The sequence below is a fragment of the Zootoca vivipara genome, chromosome 8 (assembly GCF_963506605.1).
Source record: "Zootoca vivipara chromosome 8, rZooViv1.1, whole genome shotgun sequence".
NCBI lineage: Eukaryota > Metazoa > Chordata > Lepidosauria > Squamata > Lacertidae > Zootoca > Zootoca vivipara.
Window position 1 is genome coordinate 15,300,019 of NC_083283.1, and position 13,423 is coordinate 15,313,441.

General features: G+C 42.8%; 1 protein-coding gene across 1 annotated transcript in view; it reads left to right on the plus strand.

The window, feature by feature from the left end:
- The window catches only part of EXT1 (exostosin glycosyltransferase 1), a 258,264-nt gene that overhangs the window by 12,802 nt on the left and 232,039 nt on the right, over positions 1-13,423 (plus strand). The window lies entirely within an intron of this gene.

Here is a 13,423-nt window from a genome sequence, read left to right on the forward strand (position 1 = left end):
ATAATTGTAACGGGTTATAATTATATGCTTGGATTTGTGCCTTTTGACACAGAGTTCACTATAAACCCCGATCATATGCAGGTTCCCATTGTATGCTTGCACCCAATTAAAAACCCATTTGAGTTCCTGGAATGTGTTATGTGTTGAGCATTGATGTCTGCTGCTGATAACCTTCCCTCTTGCCTGCTGCATAACTTGCTCTGGTTAGAATGAGTCTTCAGTTTCCTCTCTGAACTCCTCCCATTAAATTGCAGTTGGTCATTGGAATGTGGACACAAATCAATGGCCCACACTCTTTTTTTGTTTCCTTTTGTTCGAGATACAATCTAAAGTCATTCAGAAATATTGCACACATTTTAGATCAGGAGACTTTTTATTTTGGTAGGTGGTTGAGCCCGATGGTCGGTTGCATGTTGCCGGCAGAGCGAGATGTTCAGTGCAAACCTGTGAATGTTTACCTGTAAATAAGTTGCATTGAGTTCCGTGGGGTTTACACAGGTAAGCGTGCATTAGATTGCGGCTCTCATTCTTGGGCTGCAATCCTAAACAACAGAGGTCTCCAAATTTTGTCTCGGCTTACTAACCAGCCTGTAGTTTTTCTTGGAGCTTTAGGGGAGACGAATGATTTCATCTCACTTGCGCTGGGGTGCTGCAAAAGGTTAGAAACGGCAGAGGGATTTGCTTTCTCCAAACTTTGGTGTGAGTGAGAGAAGGCTTTGCCTGTCCTGCAGAACTTGCGGAGATAAGAAACTTACAGGGATATCTTGCATTTCTTCTAATCTTATCCAAACCAGTGGGACGCTCCCTTAGCAAGTGGATTTGCTGATGCCTGCGTAAATATGCTTGTTAAGCAGTAAATCTCCTGGAAATTAGGGGAGGCTTCAAAGTAAACATAAATACTCTCCGGCTGCAGAAAGTGTTCTGTCCATGTGGGGGTATAGGTTTGCTTACCTCCATTCCATGTAATTTAATGCAACATGCTTGTGACTTTTAAGAATGTCGGTGTTGGGCGTGTTACGCTTATTCTCTGCCTGTCTCTTTAAAAAAAAGTGGGGCACCAAATATCCTAGATTCAGCACCAAGGAAACCTGAATTCCAGTACTTTCTGTAAAGTGGAATCGGGCACATAAATCAAGACAAACTTTTGCTTTATGGAGACAGATGATACCCCAACCTTGTTGAAGCTATGTAGGTCTAAGCCAGGCATAGGCAAACTCTGCCCTCCAGATGCTTTTGGCCTACAACTCCCATGATCCCTAGCTAACGGGACCAGTGGTCAGGGATGATGGGAATTGTAGTCCCAAAACATCTGGAGGGCCGAGTTTGCCTATGCCTGGTCTAAACAAATGCTGCTGCTAAGCGTGGAGACCTGAGCCAAGCAGGTCATTGCAGCCTCTCTTTAGCGGACTGAGATGGCTCAGTTGGTAGAGCTTGAGACTCTTAATCTTAGGGTCATGGGTTCGAGCCCCACATTGGGCAGAAGATTCCTGCATTGCAGGAGGTTGGACTAGACAATCCCCTTGGGCCCTTTCAACTCTACAAGTCCTTGATTCTACAATTCTCACAAAACTCAATAATACATTACTGTATATAATAATAATAATAATAATAATAATAATAATAATAATAATAATAATAATTTATTTATACCCCAGTCACTATGTCCTTTTTCTCAAACCTCTTACTTACGTGGAATACAAATGACCTTACCTGGGCAATCGGGCATTCAGAAAGATGTAACAAGTGCACCTGGAGGCCTCAGCTCCCCCCCCCGCCACCTCCCCCCCAGAGAACGGCCTCTCTTTGGCTTTTGGCTTATTCTTTTTTATTTTTGCACCCACAGATAACTGCAGGCACATTTGATAACAGCACCTGATTTACAGGTGCAGCTGAGGAATTTGATGTTTAACTGTTGCAAAGTGTGCCATCGGAAATTGCACCCGATATCTTCCGCAGGTGCCAAATCGGAGCCTGGCTCTGCAAATCAAACTCATTATTTGCAGATGAAGGAGAGAACAATTCTGGGTTTTGCAACAGGGATTTTGCACTTCAGAAGGCAAAAAAATATGCTTTGCTTTCTTTCCACAGAGGCAGCCCATATGTGATGCTGTTTCTTTGTCTCTTTGATTTGCCATCACTGTTATACAGGGTGCTGGTGGATGAGGTCTTTTCTTTAATATAAATATTAATAATAATAATAATAATAATATGAATAATGCACTTTCATTTTCAGTTTACTACTTTCGGGATGGCTTGAGTGGGGCAGGGAGATGGTGGCCATCAAAATCCTGTATTCAGAAGAACAACAATAAGGAGCCTGATAGCATTTGATATGGCAAATAATCGCTGAAAATTAATAGAAGCATGTGGATCATAATGAAAGACACGAGGCTCATTATGAGTGTAAGAAAACCTGTTTCTAACTCTTATTAATTGTCAGATTCTCTTAGCCTTTGTGGTAGCAAATTAAGTAAAACGCTTGGTGTGCCCACGGTATGAATACTAAAACAACTCTTGTAAGAGAATGGAGGAAGATTAGAGCGATTAAGGGGATCAGTTGGTCCGAGGCATGCTTTTCAGAGGGAGGACTGAAACCCCCTTAGGTCACTTGGGCTGTGATACTACACTTGCTTAAAGGTAAAGGTAAAGGGGCCCCTGACCATCAGGTCCAGTCGTGTCCGACTCTGGGGTTGCGGCGCTCATCTTGCTCTATAGGCCGAGGGAGCCGGCGTTTGTCCGCAGACAGCTTCTGGGTCATGTAGCCAGCATGACAAAGCTGCTTCTGGCGAACCAGAGCAGCGCACGGAAACGCCGTTTACCTTCCCGCCGAAGCGGTCCCTATTTATCTACTTGCACTTTGATGTGCTTTCGAACTGCTAGGTGGGCAGGAGCTGGGACCGAGCAACGGGAGCTCACCCCATTGCAGGGATTCGAACCGCCGACCTTCTGATCAGCAAACCCTAGACTCTGTGGTTTAACCCACAGCGCCACAGTAAATCAAGGGCTGTTTTCTATGCAGGTATATGGATATAGAATAATTTGACTCTCATCCATGTGCATGCAAACAACCTCTGTTCAAAAGTGGTGTTCTGTGTTGGAGATATATATACACTGTATATGGTGGCATTTTGACCTATGGCAAATGTTCTCACATGAGGATAATGGTGGCCAGTTCACATACTATTGGGCTGTTAATCATGTGCTGAAGGAGTGGGGGTGCCCTCTTTCTCTTGGTTGCTTTTGGAGCAGGATGTGCTTCATTTCTTTACTGGAGGGACCACGAGCCTTGACTCTGTGCACCAACTTGCTTCCTCTTGTGAGGAGAGGTGCTCACACCTGTTCAAGCACCCAAGCAGGAACGCCAAGTCAGTTTGGCTGCCAGCGATCCATTGTCACAGACTGGCCGCTGCAGATGTAATGTTGTCTATTCGCCTAACCATGATTGGGAATCCCCCGAGGACTGGCTTGTTTCCCCATCCTCTTCTTTGACACGCTAGCATTTCTCTCCCCCCTGCCCCATTTCCAGTTTCCGAGCTAACATTGGCTTTGCACTCAAAGTGGCATTGTGCTTCCATCAACTATATTGTCTCCTTCTTGCAACAGTCCTCCCTCACCCCTTTGAAAGAACTACAGTGGTACCTCACAAGACGAATGCCCTGCAAGACGAATTTTTCGCAAGACGAATGCATCTTGCGATTCTATGGGTAACTCGCAAGACGAATTCGTTTTGTGAAAAATTCGTCTTGCGACTCACGGTTTCCCATAGGAATGCATTGAAATTGAATTAATGCGTTCCTATGGGCAAAAAAAGAAATTTCAATGCATTCCTATGGGAAACCGCAATTCACAAGACGAATTTTTCACAAAACGAATTGACTCACGGAACGAATTAAATTCGTCTTGCGAGGCACCACTGTATAGGGAGAGAGGGAAATCGGTCTCTACCTTGGAATATAAATAAGTGTAGAGAGAGCAAGCAGAATAGAGTACTGGATAATTCAACTTCCTGAGAATCTCTGGTTTAACTTTTTATAAAAGTTTCCAGTCTTTTATGGCTGTGAAGATTATGTTTGAAATGTTTGAGCTGGCTGAATTCTTGGAAGTCAAAGAGAAGTAGGATTTCCAGTACTGTAGTTGGTTGGGAACAGGGCTACAGTGTCCAGTTCCCCTCCCACTCCTGATTGCAGGACCAGAGTATATTATACATTGTAGTAAAAAATAAATGTGGAGCTAATGTATGCAAAGAAAGAAGAATTGTGCACACTTTGGGCTAATGTTCACAGCTTACCAAAACAGCAGGATCCAGCTTTTCTGGGTGCAGAACCTTTAAAAAGAACAACTCTGTGTACCTGCAGTCCTTTCTTTTCTTAAGGTGTGCCATATATTCATAGTTAAACTGGGTAGCCCTGGGTTTCCAAGGGCACACCATTTCGGACCACTCTAGAGATGCTTCGTCACAAGTGGATACCTTCTTCCCAAGCATTCCCCCCTCCCCCCCAATTTTTAATAGGATACCATTTGGGATGCTTCTCCCTTGTAACTCTGATCTGGTGCCTTTCGGATTTCGCTCTCCAAATCTCTCCATCAGGTTGACATTTTACAGCTTTCAGTTGCCTGTTGCTGTTCCAGCATCTCAGTGCCGAGATGGTGGGAGAAAAGAGGGTGTCTGCATCAAGTTTGTGCACAGCAGTTCGCACTTTAAACTACTTTTACTGCCTTGCTTTAAGGGTCCAAGTGGGTTCAAATATATCAGAGTGAAGAGCCTGTAACCCTCCATATCTTGATGGGCTCCAACTCCCATTAGCCTCAGCTAGCATGGCCAACTGGCAGGAATCATGAAGGTTGTAGTCCAAAACAGCTGGTGAGTGCAGCTTCCCCATCCCTGCAATATAGCCTTGTTTTTCCTGCGGAAATATGAGAGGCCCCATCAGTATTGGCATTCCACCGGCTTAGACAAGCGTTCCCCTTGACTTGAATTTTCTGATCTTATTGTTTTCAATTTATCTTTTAAGCTGTTTTCACCATTCTGTCTTTTAATGGGCTTCTTTAATTATTTTAGCCATGGATGTTTCTAATGTTTTGATGGAGTTCTTTTATTATACGTTTTAATTATGTGTCGATATGTTGCAACTGATTTCATTCATGTAAATCACTTAGAGGTCATTTGGGAATGTAAGTGGTACATAAATTGATAGGTGATGACAATAATAATAATATCACAGAAGTACCATGGGATGCCTTATATAATTTATTTATTTAAAATGTTTGTGCCCAGTCTTTCCTCCATAAAAAAACCAAACAAACTCAAGGGTAGCTAATGGCAAATCAAACCATATAGGAACAATTTAAAGGTATCAATTACAAAAGCACCAGAATAGCAGTAGAAAAACAAAACTCAACAGAAATATGCTATCAGCAACAATAAAAGTTATTAAAAAAAGCAGAGATAATTAAAACCAATACAATAGAGCAAGCATCTACAAAACAAAAGGCTCATTGGGGAGGAAAGCTTTTATTAGCTTCTGGAAGGTCTCGTGCACAATGTAGAGAAAGTGGGCCAGAGTCTAATTTTTCTCCTCTTAATACCTAGAACCCAGGTCTGTCCAACAAAGCTGAATTTTAGAATAGAGACAAAAGAAGGTCATAGTGGTGACCAACTTAAATGACTTTAAAGGAGAATTGGACCAATACCTGGAGGATGAGGCCATGTTCTACCAGCTGTGGGAGGTAGTATTCTGTACCAGCTGCCGGGAATCACAAGTGCTGTTACACCCTGGTCCTTCTTACAGGCTTCTCTGAGAACAGGATGCTGGACTAGATGAACTGTTGGCCCTGATCCAGGAAGGGCTGCTCATACATTCTTATCTCTGGCTAATTTGTAGTAGATCTCCAAGGGTTTCTTCCTCCCCATTGTTTAGCCATCAGTTGCTTGGTCTGTATGCCATCAGTGCTTCCCCAGCTGTAAAGAAGCTACCCCTTAAAAATGGTCTGTATGCCATCAGTGCTTCCCCAGCTGTAAAGAAACTACCCTTTAAAAATGGGGGGGGGTTAAACTGATTCTTCTTTCCTCCTGAAACCCCTGTGTTTGGGGAAGCCAAGCCTCTGGAACAATGTGGGAGGTGGGGCAGGGAGAAGGTGAAGATTGCCTCTCTCATCACATCCTCTTCCAACTTGTCTGCTGGAGGTCTGAGACCTCCGGGTATAGGGCGATCTATAAATTCAATGATCATACTGCTAATAATTTTAGTCTCCTGTTTGTGGAAGGGCCACTTTGGATCCAACCCCCAGTGTACATAAAACAACAAATGTTCCTTCTCGTTGTGGCACAGCCTCATGGCCTTTGTTAGTATGACAACTGGATGGCAGAGTTAGCCGTTGTGGCCATCGCATTTTCAGATACATGCCCACAACCCTCAGGCTGAGAACATTTTCTTTTTAAGTGTCAGTGGGGGAATTCTGAGAGACATCCTAATGGGAACTTCTGGCCACGGAACTGAGCTGTGGGCAATGCATGTTGCTCCCTCCAGCTGGTGATAAAGGAAAGGGGACTGTGGCAGTCTTTTATTGTCCTTACACATGTCTTTGTTTTCTTCCTGGGCCATTAAGAAAAGAAAAGAAAAGCGTAGGGAAGATGAGGTTAATTTTACTTGCATAAGAATAAGATGTGCCAGACAATGGGCAGAACAATAAACTTGGTCTGACCGAGGAATCCTTAAAACAAAATGTGCCTTGGTTCTTTTTCTGTCTAAGGTAAGTGACATTAGCAGGCTCTGTTGTTCCTTTTCTTTGATCTTTAAAGAAGATCACGGCTTGCTTAATGTGCTGCTCTGATCACTGTGTGCAGTTTTGATTCTGGTCTGTGAGCATTTCCTTACCTGATCTTCTAGAGTTAGCCAACTACTGCGAACCCCGTTTTTTCTAAAGCCAAGCCATAGACCCCCCTACTTTTGAAAACGTTGATATCTCTGTGGCAGTTCATAGAATCGTAGAATTGTAGAGCTGGAAGGGATCTCAAGGGTTGTCTGGTCCAGCCCCATGCAATGCAGGAATATGCTGAGTTGTTTGTTTGTTTGTTTTTAAAAAACACTTTTTTAAATAAAATATTTCTTAGTTTACAAAAATACGTGCATTGTCTCTTTTTCCAAGTTGTGTTTTCTACAGATCAGTTTCATTTGTTGTGAGACATTAGTGTTGCATGCAGTACAGTGGTACCTCGGTTTAAGTACACAATTGGTTCTGGAAGTCTGTACTTAACCTGAAGCGAACTTTCCCATTGAAAGTAATGGAAAGTGGATTAATCCGTTCCAGACGGGTCCGCGGAGTACTTAAACTGAAGGTACTCAAACCGAGGCGTACTTAAACCGAGGTATGACTGTATTAGGTTGGAAAGAAAAGAGGTTAGATGGGCATCGGATGGCAATGCTTCTATGTTGTTGTTTAGTCGTTTAGTCGTGTCCGACTCTTCGTGACCCCATGGACCATAGCACGCCAGGCACTCCTGTCTTGCACTGCCTCCCGCAGTTTGGTCAAACTCATGTTCGTAGCTTCGAGAACACTGTCCAACCATCTTGTCCTCTGACGTCCCATTCTCCTAGTGCCCTCAATCTTTCCCAACATCAGGGTCTTTTCCAAGGATTCTTCTCTTCTCATGAGGTGGCCAAAGTATTGGAGCCTCAGCTTCACGATCTGTCCTTCCAGTGAGCACTCAGGGCTGATTTCCTTCAGAATGGATAGGTTTGATCTTCTTGCAGTCCATGGGACTCTCAAGAGTCTCCTCCAGCACCACAATTAAAAAGCATCAATTCTTCGGCGATCAGCCTTCTTTCTTCTATAGTATTGCTTCTATAGTATTCATCTACTTAGTGTATGTGTGGGGTTTTGTGTCAGCATCACTTGAGTGGGTTCTCTTCCTATTCGCTTGTTGCATTTCCTTGGTGGTGAGAGAGGTTGCAGGTGGCCTAGGTTGTGGTTGGCTGGCTGCAGTGAGAGTTGTATATGTGTGTGAGGGGGTGGATTTTTGGGTCAGGTTAGCCCTATTGATTCGTATGCTGTCAACAGGTTCTTGTCTTGTTGGGCTATGATAAAGGGGAACCATACTGGGGTGAAGGCGTCTTCTTCTATTTGTCCCCCTGTCAGTTTCATGGTTAGTTTTTTTGTATATATAAAAAAATATTTTTTATTAAAGATTTCTTGAATTACAAAGGTGTGTGCAGTCTCACTCCTATTTTTAACATGTATCATTTTTGCAAATCAGTTTCATTTGACAAATTCAGTTTCATTTGTTAAGACACTAAGAAGAAAGAGGGAAAACGAGGTAGATAGGGGGTGGGAGGGTGGATGGGGTGAGAATGGTTAGTTTTTCTTGTAAGGCTGTTTCCCATACTATTTTGTACCATTGGTCCATGTTTACTCCTAACAGGTCTCTCCAGGGTCTGGCTAGGATGCTTCTGGTTGCTGAGAGTGGGAGGGCTATGCCATTTTTGTTATGCAAATGTTGCCACCATACCCTCCTACATGTCCCGGCACAAAAACTGGGATGCGCGTCTTCCGGGCTGCACTCCCGTGTGAATTACGTGGCCCGTGGGAGATCACGGCACCCAGAAATGTGTGCTTTTTGGATGTCGTGATCTCGTGCGTCCGGCCGCAATCTCACGCGTTTCGAGGCACTGTGAGAGTACCGCCGCCCAAAATGAGATGTCCCGGACACTTGATGGGTATGTGCTGTGGACCTCCTGGGTGGGAGGAGCAACAGTTGGGAACTCCTGTTCTAGATAACAGAACTTCAGACCCTAGTGGGCTCTGAACCTGGGACTTGTAGAGACCAGTCGGACAAACATAGGCTGAAGCAGATCACCTGCTCTTTATTGACCTTTTATAAGAGCTCCAGGTCAGGCTTGTCTTTTGACCTGAGCATTAGTGAGATGCTGTTGTTGTTGTTGTTGTTGTTGTTGTTGTTGTTGTTGTTGTTGTTGTTGTTGTTGTTGTTGTTGTTGTTGCAATGAGACTGTTTCTGTCTTGGCTTTCCAACCCCAGCTTGACTTCTGAGGAGACTGGCAGAATTCTTGTTTGCCCTGCAAAATGACCACCAAATAAACATAAACCCTGTAAACGAACTTGTCCAAGAGCACTGGCTCGGCACAGCAGTAATGGGCTTGCAGCACAGCATTAGAGGAGAGGGAATAGTCCGCAGTTACAGTTGGATAAATTTACTTCCTACCTGCTGTTTTCCAGCAGCGCTCATTTTTATGTACTCGTCACGTATAGTGTTTAATTAAAAGCAGTACTGCTTGAAACAGGGAGCTTCCAGAGATTTCTCTCTCTCTTTTACTTCATCCCTCCACTCTTCCAGTGAATAAAACAAACAGGCGCCTGGCATTTATTTTCTTCTAACACAATCTTCGTCAAAGGAAGACTGGTAAAACATAATTTTCTGTTACGGGGTGTGTGCATTTTTTTATTCCTCCCATGCAATGAAAGGGTCCACCTCTTCAGGCTTCCCCCTATTTTCTTTAAAGAAATGCCATCCTGAATCACTAGAAAATCAGTAACGAAGATGCATTTTGCCAATATTTTGATTGTATTGATTGATTGTGTGTCTGTGTGTGAGAGAGAAAATAAATACGTGCTGGGCATTTAAATAGTTGACACTGAAAAAAGCTATTTAATTCTTATAGTAGGCCCAGTGTTTGAAATTAGCCAGGCGCCAGGCGCATTTTGCACCTGGCTATCAACCAGTTGCGACCAAGTGAAGATGCCTGAAGAAGCCTGACATCTCCACCGTCTGGAGGTGCATGCCTGGGGATTGTTGGGTATTGACTGTTCTCACATGCAAATACTGCATCCTGTAGGATTCTATCAGCGATATTTTATCTTCACAATCAGAATGAATTTCTGGAACCAAAATGCTTTTTTCTGTGCAACCTGAGCAGGAGCTGTTGACATTAAGAAAGAGAGGTCGGAATAGGCCAATATAGAAATGGACTGCCCCTGGATCAAGGGACTTTTCTTCTTTAAGTTCTCAAAAGTTCTCAACCTAGCTCAAGGTTGTGATATGAACCAGCCAGGTGTTTCACAGTCAGTTCATCATTTGAAAATAAGACCTTGGAGCCGTCTTGCCCCAAAAAGGCAACTATACTTTTCTACTTTGGTGACTGTAACCTTGGTTCAAGAAGACATTTGGCACCTAGCTTATATATCTGAGTTTCTAACACTGAGTAGACCCATTTACTAATTTTTTTATATCCCACCTTTTTTCTTCCAACGATCTCAAGGCGGTGAAAATGGTTTTTCGACCTCACAACAACCCTGTGACGTAAGTTAGGCTAAGGGATGGTGACTAGCCCAAGGTCACCCAATAGTCAAATATGGGATGTAACTTAGAGGTTTTATTGCAATCGAGCGCTGCATATATAAATATTGCAACATAAATAAATGAATATGATACGCGAGATACTTTCTGCATGGATAATAAGGGTGCTTGCAAAACTTCATCTAGACTCTGTAAAAATATATGGGTGTCAATCAGTATATCCAGTTTGGGGTGCACACATTTATGGGAGCAGGCTTAGTTCTTGCAAGCAACACGGCTTACAAATTCTGTTAGAATTTCACTTTGCATTTTTGCAACATCCATTTGTGGCTTTGCCAGGCTCCCCACGGTATAAACTTCTGCATGGATTTACAGTTGGGATTTTGTTAAAGCAGAAGGCTTACCAGTACTTTCCTTTATCTTTAGCAGCACATAACCATGTATTTCCTGCTAGGTTTTCACTATCTGCCCAACGCCTGTACTGTTTATCTGCAATGTCCTGTTAGTTAGTACCTGCTACGTGTGCTATTAAAATCTTGCATTTTCCTTAATTACCCACCACTCCTTTAAAAACTTACTCTTCTTTAAGCTTTCCTTACTAAATCCAAGCCAGCCAGAATGCTCAGGTGTGAAGAGCAATGCAAGTCTTTGTTCGGCTGGTGATGGAGGAAGAAATGTGTGTCAGAAAATTAACAAATACCAGCCTCTTTTTGCAGCAGAAGTGAAGGGATGATTTTTTAAAAAAACAACAACAACATTCTTTTATAACTTCAGCACAGCATGCTACAGTATTTTTTTAAAAAAATCCTGTTAGCTGTTACATCACAAATACGATCAATTCTGTCTGACCTCTGTCATTAACTTGCTGATGTTGCTGTATTTGTAAGTTGCCAAGATCCATTAGTTATTCTGATTTATATGTTAATGGAAATAATAATATATTGGTCGTCCAAATGCTGATTGCATTCTCCCTCTGCTCTTGAGCAAATATTGTAGTTTGTTGCAGTCTTTCAGGTACTTATTAAAATTAGTATTAGCCAAATGATTTTTGTGAAGTTTGTCTTCTTTGAACTGTAAAAGGGAAAGAATGCTCTAACAGCCTGATTTATTTATTTTTTCCTGGATTGGACGTGTGACTGAGCAGGAATTGGCCAATTGATTGCTCCAAATATAATTTATTTTAATGATATACCTTGCTGCTCTTCCAGGAATCTTACAGTTGTGAGATGTGTGTGTGTGTGTGTGTGTGTGTGTGTGTGTGTGTGTATCAATCAACAAGAGTCATTTAGTCCAACCCCCTGCAATGCAAAAATCTTTTTGCCCAACATGGGGATTCAAACACATGACCCTGAGATTAAGAGTCTTATGCTCTACCCAACTGAGCTATCCTTCACAATTGTGCATCTCTCAAGCAACACTGACACCCCCCATGTATATTAAGTAAATTAGAAACACCGTCACATGACCCCCCCATCTCCCCCCCATCTACTTCTACCCCCCTCTTTCTTCCCAATGTCTCAACAAATGAAACTGATTTGTAAACATGTTATGAGAGACATTGCATATATTTCTGTAACTCAAGAAAACCTTAAATAAATAAATAAAAAACAACTGTGGATCTCTGTTGGTCTCCCATTTGGGAACTATTCAGTGCAGTTTTCCCTATAGTTTTGGCAGGGGGACCATTTCCATGTGCCTTCATAAGGAATATTCTCATGTATGGTTCACTGTTGTATAACAAAATGATTACAAATTGCTGTGCCGCATTGTGGAACTGAAGAACCTTTAAAATAATGAGATGGTTATTAACATTGGCCACGATCCAAGATCTCTGACTGTTGCAAAGGTGTGCGCAGATCCAAGAAGGTTTTCATGCCGCCCAATTAAAGACACCATATTGATAATGAGATATAATCAATTAGATCTGCCTAGATGTCCCTAGTTTGGGGTTTCCCCCCACCCCATATATATATATATATATATATATATATATATATATATATATATATTGCGGTAGATATCATATTGGAGTTATTTCCACCTGTGTGAGAGCTAAGGGTGATCACCTTTTTCCAATATGGTGCTTGTTGTGTTTATATTAAAAATTACCAGTTTTTTAAAAATCTCCTGCTGAATGCCATTTAGCCAACTAAACGTTTTTACCTAACAACAGTGCAACAGACTCCCTCGGGAGGTCATGGAGTTTCCTTCCTTTGAGATTTTTAACCAGAAGTTGGATGGTCATCTGTTATGGATGCTTTAGGTTAGATTCTGGCATTGCAAGAAGGTTGGACTAGATCACCTTCGGGTGTGTGTGTGTGTGTGTGTGTGTGTGTGTGTGTGTGTCCATTCCAGCTTTACAATTCTATGATTCTATTACCATATGCTATTAGTTGTGTGAAAGAACGTAGCCCTTCCTGTTTCTTGTTAAATAAATTGGCCCCCTTCCTCTCAAAATTGGATCGCGTATCATGGTGAACCTCTTATTCTGATTCTTTTAAGCTTGGTCTCCTAAGGTTCTCAGAACTTGATTTTTAGGTTCTTTCTGAACCTAGGCATTGGGCAGAGCTGTTACTTTGGAAAAGGGGGAAAGAGAAGAGAGTGGCTTCTTTTGCACATTGATTTCCTGCGTTGTGTTCTTGGGAAGCTGCCAGAATTTGGGCATTTGCTTTGGTGTCAGAGGATAAAATGACTATTCAGGTATCAGTTAACCGCAGCCACAGCGAGGGAACCGGAGCTCACGGTTGTGCTCCAACAACATTTTGTTATGTAGGCGAGCATAATCTGGAATATACCATTTCTGCACTGCACTATGGACCTCTGTGACAGGACCTCTGTGACAGGTTGGCAGAACGCGGAAGGGAACTGAACAGAGAGACAGGGTGCAGTGGAAAGAAGTGGCGCAAGATCCCGGGATCATGATCCGACTCCGGATGTTCCCAGCTGAAAAAACGGATTCCCCCCCCCCCCCGGTTTATTCTGGCACGGCGGCCATTTTGGAACTGGGCGGAGCATGCTCAGAAGCGACTTTTGATGCAGCTCTGCCCAGTTCCAAAATGGCTGCAGTGCGACTTCTGGCACAGCAGCCATTTTGGAACTGGGCAAAGCAGCATC